This window comes from Schistocerca gregaria, chromosome 2 (genome assembly GCF_023897955.1).
Source record: "Schistocerca gregaria isolate iqSchGreg1 chromosome 2, iqSchGreg1.2, whole genome shotgun sequence".
Classification (NCBI taxonomy): Eukaryota; Metazoa; Arthropoda; class Insecta; order Orthoptera; family Acrididae; genus Schistocerca; species Schistocerca gregaria.
The window spans coordinates 905,589,994-905,604,945 of NC_064921.1; the positions used below are offsets into that span (position 1 = coordinate 905,589,994).

The window sequence follows — 14,952 nt, forward strand, 5'->3', positions numbered from 1 at the left end:
GGAATATTTAATTGTGACCTTTTCACTTTGTCTCGCGCTTCTCCTAGGTGAACAAATTCTATGAATGTGTCTTGATTTCTCTTAATTCTTGATTCCCTTCTCACTGCAAAGTTAGAACTGCATCTCTGGTGCCTTTGCCCTTCCTTTGTACTGTGTGTTTTTCTTGTAAGCAAATTGGATGCTTGAGCTTTTAATCTAATTACGCGACAATTCCCGTACTTACCTATTCTTAAGATACCAGGATGAATCCTGATCTTAACTCTGTATTAAATATCTTATTTCTTTGATAAGCGGTGCTCTACAGCTGTGACTTATTGGTTGAATGACATCGTTAGTATCACATTTTTCAGCTTCTGAATTAAACAATTTCATTCAGGGATTCTTTAACCATCTTCTCGTTGAAACGTTGAAATAGACTAACGAATATCACCTTTTGTACCGGAAAATGATCATGTTTACTGAAACTGCTGGCGCATGAAGTTGTTTACCTCATTACACGAGGGTATTTTTTAAATCGCTATTATTCCTTTCATCGACGAACAGCGCTGGAGTATGAAACCTCACTTGTTTTTTCCTCCATGTTTCAGAACTGCCCAGCAGGCGATATCTAACGATGTTAAGGATAGCACATAAGCAGTTTTGTGGCATAATCAAATAGTGCGGTCCTTTTGGTGTGGTTTATTGTCACGATACTGGATGAATAGTCCAACCGAATGAACCTCTTGTTTGGCGTTGCATTCCACGCGTAATGATTCGTGTACACTGGCCTTTTGCTGCCGCCGCAGTACTGTCATTGCGTGTGTTTTCGCATGCAAATGTTGGAAATATCGAACACTCCGCAACGCAATGAATACCTCTTCGGATCCCTTAATGCCATATGTAAATTTAGTCCTCGCCAGGCTCTGACTCGGAAGTGTTTTATGAAACAAAGTAATCCATATTCAGCAACGCCATCGAGCCACATACAAAACTACGCTTTTCACAGGGAATGCTGGTTATTTATTATGTGGTTATTTTACTGTTTTGATTTGTTTCAAGAATTTAACTCACTATAGAGACATATGATTATTACATACTCCACGCGGATAGGTACGGGCACTAAATAGCATGATCCGTTGAACTGAAAGTATACACTTCTTACTCTAGAAAGCCAAAACATTGTGCCACACGACGGTTAAAACTTGATGCTTGTCTTTTCTTGTGGCCGTGGTTAGCTACTCTTCCCAGAGGTATTAGCCAGAAAATTTCACAGAAGAGTCCGTGTGAAGGTTGGAAGTTACAGGTTTGAATAGTTCAGAGAAGTAGTATCATTGTCACCAGATCAAAAAATTAGACATCAAACAAAATGGCATTAAAATATATATTTAAGTTTAGTATCTACGGAATAGTTGGTTAGGTTGTATAAATTACCGGTTGTTCACTAGTTTGAAATGCCATCTGTTTATTAGCACGTCGCACCTACGTAATCTCGGAATCTAAGGTATCATGTTAGAAATGAGTACCGTTTAACCAACTTCTTCTTCATTTTCACGTCAAAATTCTGTAGCTGTAGCCTTCTCTTGCTGAAAAAAATATTTCTTAGCATACTGCTCCAACCTGACACTTATGCCATTTCCATTGCATGTTAAATAAAAATCTTACAAGTCTTGTCCCATTGTGTCTTTTTCAATTTTGGTCTTATCTATATTTACAGTGGCGGCTTGGGAGTATACATTTTGGGTATTCAGAAATTTTTACATTCAGGTAAATCGTAGAGTCTGAAATTAATAGCATCTGCTGTATAACAGTTATTCTTATCAACAAATTTATACAAATACAGCCACTGCCAGTACTAATGACAACATTAATAATATTAAGATGACTAACTTATCTGACAAAAGAAAGAATTGTTTTTGTGGAATTTGGCTGTTTTGTACATAATTAGGTGTAGCTTAGGGCAATAACGAAATAATGTGTAAACTCTCATAACTCTCCATTTCGCATTTTTGTGTAAATGGAAGTTTTTGTGCTTTTCCAGTTCGTCGATGAAATGTACGAGGGCTATTCAGAAAGTAAGGTCCGATCTATCGCGAAATGCAGACTACAATGGAAATCCGATGAAGCTTTGCATACACATGTTGGACATTGTCTCTGATATGACCATCGCGTCACGTCACACTTCTCAACTAAGACTTCTGAAGCCTGGGAAACGTTGTGTCCCACCAAGTATGAGTGCCCTGAGAGATTTCGCCTGATATCATGCGGCCCACATAACATAACTTTTACGCATTTTCTTCTTCATGACATCCATGGCCGCATACTGCAGGGGCAATGAGAATGTTCCTGCAGCATTTCTGTGGGAAGCGTTTCGTAACTCACCATACAGCCCGGGCTTGGCTTCCTCAGAGTTCCTTTTATGGTTACATGAACTCTTGGAAATGAAGACAACGCTTTGGCACAGACAGCAAGCTGCATATCAATGTAGAGAATTGGTAACAAGCACAGGCTGCTACCTTCTATGACGAGGTTATTGGAAAGTTGGTACAATGCTGCCACAAATTTCTAGGTCAAGGTGAATGTGTGGGGAAGTAGTTGGAAGGTGTAGCTAACTGATGCTAACAAAACATTTTTGATTTTCGCTGTGGTTTCCATTCCACGACCGATCGGATCTTACTTTCCGAAAACAGCCATCGTACAAGATCGATAAAGAAATGCATTAGTTCACGAAATTATATCCGGGCTGAAAAAATCGGATATTTTAACTCTGCAACCACACAAAAACTTGTGCTAACTGTACACTTCTTTGTTATACTTTCCCTTGTAGTCACATTTATTTGACTTCGTTACTATCTGAATCAAACGATCTGTCCCTTGAGACTAACTTTTACTGGTGATTTACTTTCCTATTCCTAGAATGAGATTTTCACTCTGCAGCAGAATGTGCGCTGATATGAGAATTCCTGGCTGATTAAAGCTGTGCGAGACTGAGACTCGAACTCGTCCCTTTTCCTTTCTTGGTCAAGTGCTCTACCGGATGAGCTACATAAACACAACTCTTTACGCGTCCTGACAGCTTCACTTTTCTGCTAGCATTTAGAACAGATTCAACAAAGTTCATGTTTACATTACACGCGGAAGCCAATTCTCGCACAGTAATCAACCAACTCCTAATACAAGGCACCGTTTGTGGAAATGATTGAACTCAAATAGTGGTGTCAAACAACATGGTCCCTTAATTAGAATACAAATAAGGTGCTGTGACCAATAAGGGTGTCGTCGATCCCACATTGAAGTGAATATCAGAGAAAGCAGTGATACAGCTTTTCTTGAATTTTCATTTATGCAATGTGGGTCTAGAGCACAGATAAACCTGACTCACCATAAGGTCAACAGATTGCAGAAGCATAAATAAATGCTACAATCTCACAATCGATGGTGATGTGTTTTAGGTCCTTCTCAGTGCCTCAAATGGATTACCGTATGATAAAATTCATAACTTACAATAACTCGTTTAGTAACCCACAATATAGGTTTACTGTCAGTACATCTTTAACATATACTGACGTCTGATCTAATTTTCCTACACTATATAGTGAGTAATTGCCATATTTGAGGGCTGTGCTATCACCTTACAAGATTAATGCCGAGCGAATGGGGATAAAGGCTGCCACAGTGGGCTCCCATCTGATGGTACTTACGTCAACTTCTAGTTTAGTGGCAACGACTAGCTGTGCACACCGTGAACCATGCACGTTGTTTACCAAACCCGTATGTATTTGGCCCGTGAGGCAATTATGTCACGCGAGTGGCACGTGCACAAAATATCGTTAAAACGTGCACGACTGAAGATGTGTTCACGACCCTGCTGCCACGTTTCACGGAGTCTAGAGGAGCAGCAGCTCGGTAAATTTAAGTGCTGTACCTTTCAGATTGCAACATCTATGTTATGTTTAACAGCACACAAAGAAAACTAACCGATAAATCAAATGGTTCAAATGACTCTGAGCACTATGGTACTTAACTTCTGAGGTCATCAGTCCCCTAGAACTTAGAACTACTTAAACCTAACAAAGCTAAGGACATCACACACACTCATGCCCGAGGCAGGATTCGAACCTGCGTCCGTAGCGGCCGGGCGGTTCCTGACTGTAGCGCTTAGAACCGCTCGGCCACAGCGGCCGGCAACCAATAAATCAGCAAGGTGTTGAAGGTAAGGATGTTCAGATGCATTGTGCTCTTACACAGCAGCTGATACTGTTTGTTTACCCTGGACCTTTTGGTATGCAAATTAATATGGCCATACCATTTGGAAGGTAAGATATTAATAATGCCGTAACTGGTTGCAGTACACCGCCGTTCCTACAAACGTTCTCCAATACATAACGTGAGTCTCACCACATGTATGAAAACTTTTAACCCACGCCATCGGTCTGATTGCTCCCTTAAGGCATGCATGCCCACAGAAGGGGTTATCGGATCTTCTTCACTTGCGATTTGAGGTTTGGGTATAATCCTTCCAATAGACATATTCTCTGTATTTAAGCTGAGAAACTGAAGCCAATTTCTAACTATTGATTTCTTCACTCTTAAACTATTATCTGCGAACCATAGATATGCTTTCAATCACTACCAGAGTATTTTGTGCTGTGCATCCACGAAAATTATTAAAAGTGTGAATCTGCATGGAACTGAAACAACGAATTTTTGCGTGCTTGTAGCCATGCTAGTACGGTAGTCTTTTTCGTTAAGCTGAATGTTTCATGTGTGCCATTTAGAGCGAAAACAGAATATTTTTAGCGTTCATGTCCTACAGGGAGCTGTAGTCTGAGTATTAGGTGTATATTCAGGGAATATGTGAATAAATGATTAAGTATTGTTCCCAGATGTTTTCTCTGACTGTTAGTGATCTAATTATTCACCCCAAATCTCTAATTGAAGAGTATATTAGAAGTTGCCGTAAAGATGTTTGATTTAAACCTGTCTTGATTACCATGGAAGAAAATACTGTTTTGATGGCACTGGAGTAATACAGGAATTGGACTTACTGACCCAAGTCATGAGTTTTTCTGCCTGTAACTGCCAATTATGAATAATTTGTTACCCAGCACGCCGTTTTAACAGGTTAACCACATGGCTCCGAAGTATTCCAGAAAAATAGTCGCTCAAAGAAAGCGGGACCCTTCCTTACAGGAGCACACGGTAATTTAACAAGCTGCAGAATAGGTTATCTTTCCACTAAAGTAAGTCGTGGATACTGTCATCATTAATTGAGCGGTATTGCTGTTGGTAGCACGATGTATGTTTTCTCTAATTATTTGATTTTTGAAGATACAGAACCAGCTTCAGATCCCTATACTGGTAACATAGCTCGAATCCTCAGTTGCCTTAAAAATATAAAATATGTCGATTTGATAGCATCTTTGAATTAGTGTTAAATAGCTTACGTGTCGGTATCGTAACCAAGTATCGATCTGAGTGAAAAAGGTTTGTTTTTCTACTTTAGAACGTATGACTTCTAGACTCACAAACAAAACTAGCTTCTGAACTCGGCGCCCCACATAACGCTTAAAATACTGTTATTCAGTAGTTTCGTGTTGCACGTGCTACATTAGCTGGTTTTCTTTGACGTGACTTCACGGAGTAACATTTTCCAACTTATAACATTTTTCTCTCGTTATTTGCCTCCTACACTAACTTTGCAAAAGTTGTGTCCGTATCGCATGAAATTTATGGGATAGTAAGTGTAGTACAATTGCTAAATGTTGATCGTAATAAGATCCTTAGGAATATGGTCGTAAGTCACGGAAAGTGTCAGGGACCTCAGTCGGTTATTGGATAATTGGAGCAGTCTTTGTGTTGTGCCAAACTGCGACTCAGCGTCTCCGCTATAATCGTATAATGAGCAGCAACTACCATTTTCGTAATATTGTTACATTCCACCCGAGATTTTGGTTTTATTTTGCCTAACGGCCTTTCTTCCATCCCGTAAATCAGTGCTGTTTTCCTTTGTTACTATTTTGTAATACGTTACTGTACTCGGTGTCCGTCATTCTCTCTCTCTTCTTTCCTGTGTTTCTCTTGTCGCCTTACAAGCCGCACAGCTTGCTCTACTTACGAGACGCACTGTATCAACGTCTCGTCCGCGTATAACAGACGGCTTACAAGACCGCGCTGTTTGTTGGCGCAGCATTTCGTGTCCGAAATTGATATCATTAATCCTACACTTACAAATTAATGACTCGTCGTGCGTCACTCTAATGTATTTTCGCGTGTTATCTCTCGCGACACCCTTCGTATATCTCATCCTACCAATCCCTTCCCACCCCTCCCCCCTCCTTCTCCTCTCTATTCTATTTCGCACCTACTAACTTTATCTACTCTAGTCACATCTGCCGTTCCTCTTCTTCGCACTTAACACTATCGGCCTACTGCTTCTGATTTCATCTTGTCGCCCCTTACTTCATCTGAAAGAGACTGGCCCGACAGCCAAAAACTGTGGTCATATGTGTATGAGTTACGTTGGCGTGAGCTTGTGTGTGTATGTTGTCTATTTCCGACGAAGGTCTTACTGATAGAAAACTCCTTCTTCTGAGAGTTATTTTGTGCCTATCTGCGATTCAGCTAATCTGCTATATGGTGAGAAGCAATCATCCTTTTCATAATAAGTTGCATGGGACAACGGGGGGCCATAACATGACGTTGGTTTGTTGTTGCTAGTTGGGGTTGTGTCAGAGATATAAAGGTCAACTTTGTTTCTTTAAGTGGAATGCTATAGTTTGGTACTTATTGTCTGACAACGGCTATCGAAACGAATCCAATGATGTGTAACAGTAAGGTCTTTGAAGGTACGAAGGTCAAGAAGGTGGCATGAAGGTCCATTTACAAAAATGTGTTCGAAGTGATGACCATTGGTATCAGTGCAGTGCTGCAATCTGTTTATCATGGATTGCGTGGTATTACTTATCACTTCGGAATTCAGCAAATGCTCTGAGAATTCCCTCTCGTATTATGGCCCCCACTGTCCCACAAACGTTTTAGCACTTATCATACTTTCGGTGGTATTCTTGGTGGAGATAGTTAGTGACTCACCTTGTATATATCGGTGGCACGTTATACATTATTAATTTCTCACTTGAACTTTGGGAATTATATACTCATATCTCTGACAGGCGGTAAAGTTATTTTTGTGACAGGATAAATACATACTAATATCATCGGAGGTAAAAGATTAATTTTTCTGCTTGAGAATTACTGTTGCAAAAATGTACGAATTGCTACACTTATTTCGAAGGCTACTCGTGCATCCTCTTGACTAATGGAAGTAAAGTAAATGACAACAACCACCCTAGAAACGACATCCGTAGCACGGTACTTACTTCTGGTAAACACTAGAATGTTCACTTTGCTCTCTCAGCTACGCCGCTATTTTATGTAGCACATTAACTGGCGAATGTATTTCGATGTGTAAGTGCGTCATTTGGAAAGGAAAGTTTAAGCTTTATCAACTCACTTGCACTGAACTAGCATGAAAACATAATTCAAGAGGTGTGAGGAAAAAACAGAATCTGTCTAACAGATATTCAATTTTCTTTTCCGTCTTTCTCTATAATAATCTTGTTAGCAACTTGGATGCACGGGATATTAAACTCAGTATGCGACAGTTTTCCTTGCCATTTACGGAACTGTGCAGATGTCTTTTTTTTCGAATGCTGACGGCACGTCGCCAGTCTCGTAAATTCTTTACACCAATTTCCGTAGTCGTTTGGCTGTCATTGTGTGTCCCCCCTCCCCAAGGTTTTGTAAATTTGAATGAAATGTTGTCTATCCTTTCTGCTTTATTTGATCTTAAGTCTTCCAAAACTCTTGTAAATTCTGACTCAAATACTTTATCCCCTACGTCTTCTTTATCGACTCCAGTTTCTTCTTCCATCATCAGAAAAATCCTCCCACTCACACTGTCGTCCAATATATTCAGTACACCTACCTGCAGTCTCCTCAGCGTATAACAGCGGAATTCTCATTTCACTCTTAACGTTATTACCCTTGTTTTTAGTTTCACCGTAGTTTGTCGCGACTTTTCCATATACTGCCCTTCCGACTATCGTAACTTTTTAGCCTTTCTTCTCATTTTTCCTGCAGCCATTTGGTCTGGGAAGCGCCGAACTTGGTATTTAATTCATTCCCAATGGATCTGTATTGCTTTACTCATGTCTTGCTCTGAACGTTACTGTACTTCCTACTTAAGTCCATCAACTGAAGTATTTCTTTTATTAGCCAAGGTTTCTTTGAAACTACCTTCCTTGTACCTATGTCTTGACTGTCCAGCATCCATGACTGTCCTTTTTAGAGACGTCCACTCCTGCCTGCCTACTGTGGCACTCCTTATCACAATACCCACATCCTTAGCTAACTTCAAGATTATCTCATCATTCTTCAGTACTTCAGTATCCCTCTTGCTTCCACGCTGATTCTTCTGTACGATTCTCTTAGAGATCAGACGAGTCTTCATCATTCCTAAATTATGACCTGAGTCTATTTCTTCTCCCGTGAATGCCCTACAAAACCCAAATTTAATTTTGGTATTTCTGTCTGTCTATGATGTAATCCAGCTGGAATATTTAAGTGTCTGAGGGTCGTTTTCTAATATACCTCTAGAACCAAATATACCTCCTCTTTTGATTCTTCGACAGAGTATTCGCTATTAACATCTGAAGTTTGTAGCACAAACTTAGTTTGTCTCCTCTCTCACTACTATTTAATAGCACATAATCTGCAGTAAATCTCTCTTCTAGTCCATTGCATACAACCGCGTTCCAGTTCCCTGTGATTATTAGACATTCATCTCCCTTTACTTAGTGAATTGCCATTCAATCTCATCATTTACTTTTTCTGTCTCTTCATCTTCTGCTTGCGTCGTCGGCATGTATACCTCAGTCGTCGTTGTCAGCATCAATCTGCTGTCGAATCTGATGAGAAGAACTCTATCACCAAACTGTTCACAGCAGATGACTCCCTGACGTACTTTCCTCTTCATAACTAATCCCTCCCGTTACACCATTTTCTGCTGTTGTCGGTGATAGCAATTTATAAAACCTCATTTACGTTAACGACATGTTAGAAGGAAAAATAAATAAACTTTCAGATAATTTGCAGTATAAAGGGAGCAAATGCTGTACAAGGGGCTGTCATCTCTGACAACGCTGGCTGCTGTAGCCGAGCGGGTGTAGGCGCTTCAGTCCGTAACTGCGCTGCTGCTACGGTCGCAGGTTCGAATCCTGCCTGGGGTATGGATGTGCGTGATGTCCATAGGTTAGTTAGGTTTAATTAATTCTAAATCTAGGGGACTGATGACCTCAGATGATAAGTCCCCTAGTGCTTAGAGCCATTAGAACCATTTCACCCTCTGCCAAAGCTGTGGTTCTATCCCTGCTGGAAATTGTGTCGACCTGAGATTGGATAACAGATACAACTACATCATTCCACACTGATTCAACTGTTGTGCATCTATGGAAGAGGCAAGCGAGTAGTAGAATACGAGTCCTTCAGCAGCCGGTGCATAGAGTTTTCAGTGCTTGAGAGATCTGCGTAACGCGCTGGCCCTGCCAAAAGTCGAGGTAGCTCAGCACAGCATGGGAAACATGCGGAATCGCGCTGTCTTGTTATGACGTCACGAAAACCTCGACGATCCATCGTAGCCCCCGGCTTTAACTCTTATCAGACCTGATTTTTTTCTGGAGGTAGGTAAAATTTTCTTTATGTATCACGGCTCTTAGGTGATGTTTTAATGATTATAGATGCAATATTTATACAAAAATATTTACCCGTTTTGAAAACACTTCACTGGGCTTCATTTTGTGGGCTAAAATAACAAATTACATAATATTGTCTATCGTAACAAATAATAAAATGATTATTCAATAACTACCATGCAGAATGACAATAACAGTATTCAGTTATGCAGTGGACTACAGCGATCCAACCACATCCGTCTATTCTGGTGGTCACGAGCTGCTGAATACTGCTGTATTGACTTGCTGATATTTTATTAGTGATGCTCAACAGTTGACAGTACTTTCACGGTATGAAAAGTTTGAATATTGACAAATGTGTGCCTCAGGCTTCCAGTGGGAAAAAATAATTCTGTTGTAGCTAGGACACAGTAAAATTAACGTACCCAGTTATATCCAGAGGATCTTAAAGGGTTAGCACTTCAGAAATGTAAGAACTCCTGTAGATTTTCTAGGTTATGAGTTTTGCGAACCACAGATGCTCGTGTCGTTATACGAGAGTGGTTTGAAAAGTTTTCTGTATGGAATAGATAAAAAGTACCTTTTTTTTATTTTTCGATGTAGACTCCTTGTTGATTAAGGCACTTGGACCCACAATGTTCGAGTGCCTTGATCCCATCTCGAAAATGAGTTTCCTTCAGACCTGCAAAGTAGTTATCAACTCCAGCTATCGATTCTTTAATTGAAGTTAATCTTCGTCCACCAAGAAAAATTTTCAGTTTTGAGAAGAGATGGAAGTCTGACGGAGCCATATCAGGTGATTAAGGGCGGGTGCGGCAATAATTCATACCCTAGTTCGTGCAATTTTGCCATGGCGACAGCACATGTTTTTGATCCAGCGTCAAGAGTCGTGGCACCTATCTTGCAGATAATTTTTTCATTTCTAATTCTTCAGTAAAAATGTGGTGCATCTCTTTCAGATGACATCTGGCAAGCATGAGAAATTTCATACACTTTCAATCGACTATCGTCCATGACCATTTTGTGCACTTTTCCAATGATTTCTGGAGTAGTGACACATCTTGGCCGACCATGGCGCGCGTCGTCATCTAAGCTCTACCGACAAAATTTAAATTTATTTGTCCACTTGACAACAGTAGAATATCAAGGAGCAGAGTCCCACAGTGTATTCTGGAAATCGGCATGCATGTCCTTTGCTTGCGTACCTTTCTTTAGGAAGTACACAATCACTGCTCGAATGTCGATTTTTTCCATCTTTGCAAATCCCTACGCGGAAACAACAACAGAGCCACGACATTGCCACAGCTCTCTTCCAAGAGCTCTGACGTGGCACCTGTTTACAGGCAACAGTCCAATGAGTGTCATTTGAACAACTCGTTGCGCAAGCGCTGACCTCTCGTGGTGATTCCGAGAACTTTTCAAACCACATTCGTATCATCTATCATTATGCACGAAAATTACGAATGTAATTTCAGGGTTCGGTCGCATCGCTAAGTCCACAAACGGATATATCAGCCGTAATACTATACGCAGAACCGATGTGGTGATATTCCTGTGTACAGTTGTGCCGATTTGGCACCACTGCCTTTAGGCGCCTCTCTCTCTTGCATACTGCATCAAAGAAAGACGCAACCATGGTTTCCGTGGTGACACTTTGTTGTCCTCCAAATGTCGTCGTACTGTCAGTATGGTTACCTGTCCCATGGCAAAGAAGCTCATTTCCGAACGGAAGGTGCCTGACGTGGCTACACAGTGCTGCACAAAGAACATGCCTTTCGTCGCAAGTGCTGCTGGCATGCAGCCGTTGAGATTCTCCGCGGTGTTGAGTATCGTCCCCATGAAGTCATAGAGTCTGTTTGCGTGCCTGAGGTAATCCCGGGCAACGCGAGTAATATTTCGCGTGACGATGAACCGCCGTCTCGATAGACGGCTATCTAGCCGCTGTATAATTCCAACATTTGCTAGTCGAGGTATCTCTGAAGCATAACACGATCTTCGGAGGAACATCAATCATTCAAATGTTACTTATTAACGAGAAATCCGTTTTGGAGTATACAGAATATCCTACGTACGAGGGCTTTTCGGAACCTAATGTCCGATAGGTCGCAAAATAGAAACGACAAATAAATAGTACGAAGCTCTGCGCAGATGTGTTGGCAGTGTCTCTAGTATGCCTGTCGGTAGCGCCATGTCGCGTTTTTTAGTTCTGAACACACAGAGAGCACCTAAAAATGCCCAGAAAAATAGTATCTCCCACCACGTATGGGTGCCCGCTGCGAGGTTTCGCCCCACTCCACATAACATACCTGTCACGCGTTCCCTTCCTCACGACGATTCTCGGTCGCACGCTGCCGGGCCAATGAGGATGGTGCTGCAACTTTTTCCATTGGAAGTGTTTGATCATCCACAACACAGCCAGGGTCCCCTCTCCCTCTGGTGCTCATGTCTGCTCACATGAACCGCTGGTTATGAGGACATTTCGGCACAGACAAAGAACTGAAGACGAATGTAGAGTCGGAACGGCGACTACGTAGAGAAGTAATGAAAGGTCAGGCAAACTATGGCAAATAAAACATTTCTCATTTTCACTGTGGTTTTCATTTCGCTACCGGTGGGACCCTACTTTACAAATAGCTCTCGTGCTTTGTGTAACTGCAATTAAATGTTAGTTGCATATCAAAGTGCGTAATACACTTTATTCCTGTCTGCCGAATTTTGCATTCCATCTTCATGATGAGCAGTGTATTTTGCAGTCGTGGTTATTCCGTATGAAGTAGATCGCATTGTAGGCCTACGCTTTCTCTGCTTCCAATGGGTATCTGCATGTAAGATGCGTACGTCTGAAACGTTTTCCGCCACGTTGGATAATTAGTACTCCTTTGCATCTGGTCGTGGACGGGACTACCATTGTCAGCATTCTTCCAGAGACAGTGAAATGGTAGAGAATGAAGATCCTCATCATTTCGCAGCGACATAGTAGATAAAGGACGCCAATCATTATTACTTTGTAACAATGGGTTTCATAGAAAGTCGATAAAATTATTACCTTTTGCTTTGTATTCATGTTTATAAATGGCTGTATACTTAATAAAACACTGCCAGAAAAGAACAAAACTACCGTTCTTTATATTCACAGATGATGTCTACAGTGATAGAATTTTTATTGCAAATAGCCAAAGTATGTTCGACCGCGGTGGCCGAGCGGTTCTAGGCGCCTCAGTCCGGAACCGCGCGACTGCTACGTTCGCAGGTTCGAATCCTGCCTCGTGCATGGATGTGTGTGATGTCCTTAGGTTACTTAAGTTTAAGTATTTCTAAGTTCTAGGGGACTGATGACCTCAGATGTTAAGTCCCATAGTGCTCAGAGCCATTTGAACCATTTTTGCTAGAATTAATAATCATCTTCCAGCCAGCATTCAGCATTCACCACTGCACTGTCACGTGTCACTGAAACGTATGTGTTTTCCAACTGGGTCAATATCTTGTTACTACTTGGGTCAGGCTTCTTCGCTTCATCCCATTTATATAAGATATTTCCTGATAGGATCCAGGATTGGTTTCGCGGTTAGTTATCTCCCTATGATATGCTTTTGAATGTGGTCTAGGAGAAGCCATCCTCTTATAGTCCTATGTGATTTCGACACCTCGAAGTTCGTCCTCATCAGTGTGTCTACTCCGCTCAGTAGAAGGCCAGTGCCGTAGTTTACGTTTTCCTTCGATGTTCTATTTTTGAAGATTAATTAGTACTCTCGAAAATAACTCTGAACTCGCACAATTCTGCAGTTTTTCCTCAATTTGATTCATAGCTAATATCACATTCCAAATCTTCTGTCCCTTGTGGCTAAATACTTTCTTTAATTTTTATCTTGCTACTGAGAATCTCTTGGTGTTTTCTTATGCAGATATCTAACTTTGTAGTTACAAAAAAGTATACTTTCGTTTAGGAGAAAGTGTGGTACCTGCCCTAACTTGGATTTTTCGTCAAGAAAGAACTGCTCTTACTCGTTCAGAATAATCTAATGAGCATTTTCCTAATCCCAGTTTAAACCGCGTAGAATGTCTCAGCTAACCCTGTTTACGTTCCTACAACATTACTGAAGTTCTTTGGCGGTTTCCTCGACCTAATTTGTTCGTGTCGTCATATTTCGACACTATTTCGCCAGTTTCCGGCCGGTTGACCCTTTTACGTTGTTCCTGTGCCAAGTTCTAATTACCCAGGCGTGTTGCCTCGTCGTGCACAATATGAAGCATTTCCACACGTGCCAGGTCTACTGTAGCCGCTGCGACAAGTTTGAAAGTTCTGCGGAACACTAAAAACTTCTGCGACGCCACGTACACAGCTACTCCTGACGTGTGATACTCAAAAGGGGAAGTGAAAAAAAGACGTGAGAGGTGGCAAAAGACGGGAAGGGAAGGCGGCCTCTGCTGTTTAAACTCAGACGTAAAAAATTCTTGCCTTTGGAGAGAAAACTCGGAAATGCCTACTCCGTTGAAACGGCGCCAGGAGCGAGGAGCGCATTTCGGGACGGATACGCGGCGTTTCTTTGGCCGAGATAAAAGCTCGCGCCGGCAGAGAGCGTAAATTCTTCCTCTTGGCCACTGTGCGTGCTCGCGAGATGCGTGACGCGTATTTCAGCGGCAAATTATGTAAGGCGGGGCAACACCGCGTCGCCACTACTTTCCGAAATGAGCAGCGCTGCTTGGATACTTCCTCTCTCGTCGCACGTTGCGTTACGGGCTCGTTACCAGAAACAAAACATGATGAGAAAGGGCCACATTTGCATTTGGCAGAAATTTAAAGGCTGTGCCTCAGTTGGAGAGGTAAGCGAGAGGTGGTGAACTTCCGCAGCTGCTTCTTTTTTTCTTCTTTTCTAATGATCATTTACGAGCAGAGTCTGAAACGTGGCACTATACGAGCTCTTTGTATCTCTCTCTCTCTCTCTCTCTCTCTCTCTCTCTCTCTCTCTCTCTGTGGTGTGTGTGTGTGTTTGTGTGTGTGTGTGTGTGTGTGTGTGTGCCAGAGAGGGAGCGAGTGCCACGTACACATACATGAGACGTCACAATTACTAAATAGACTCTGTTTTCTTGGATAGTGGCGGTTACTGAATGAAAGTGTGTGTAAACAGCTGTTAGAGTATTCTGAAGAACAGACGAATAACTACTGATGCAGCGTCGACTCCGCTGAACGTAGAAAATCTATTTCTTTTACGGGATAACATCTTCA

The 14,952-nt window shown here is 41.6% G+C and overlaps 1 protein-coding gene across 1 annotated transcript in view; it reads left to right on the top strand.

Annotated features, from left to right (window-relative positions):
* LOC126336044 (uncharacterized) overlaps positions 1-14,952 on the top strand; it is a 116,478-nt gene that overhangs the window by 55,296 nt on the left and 46,230 nt on the right. The window lies entirely within an intron of this gene.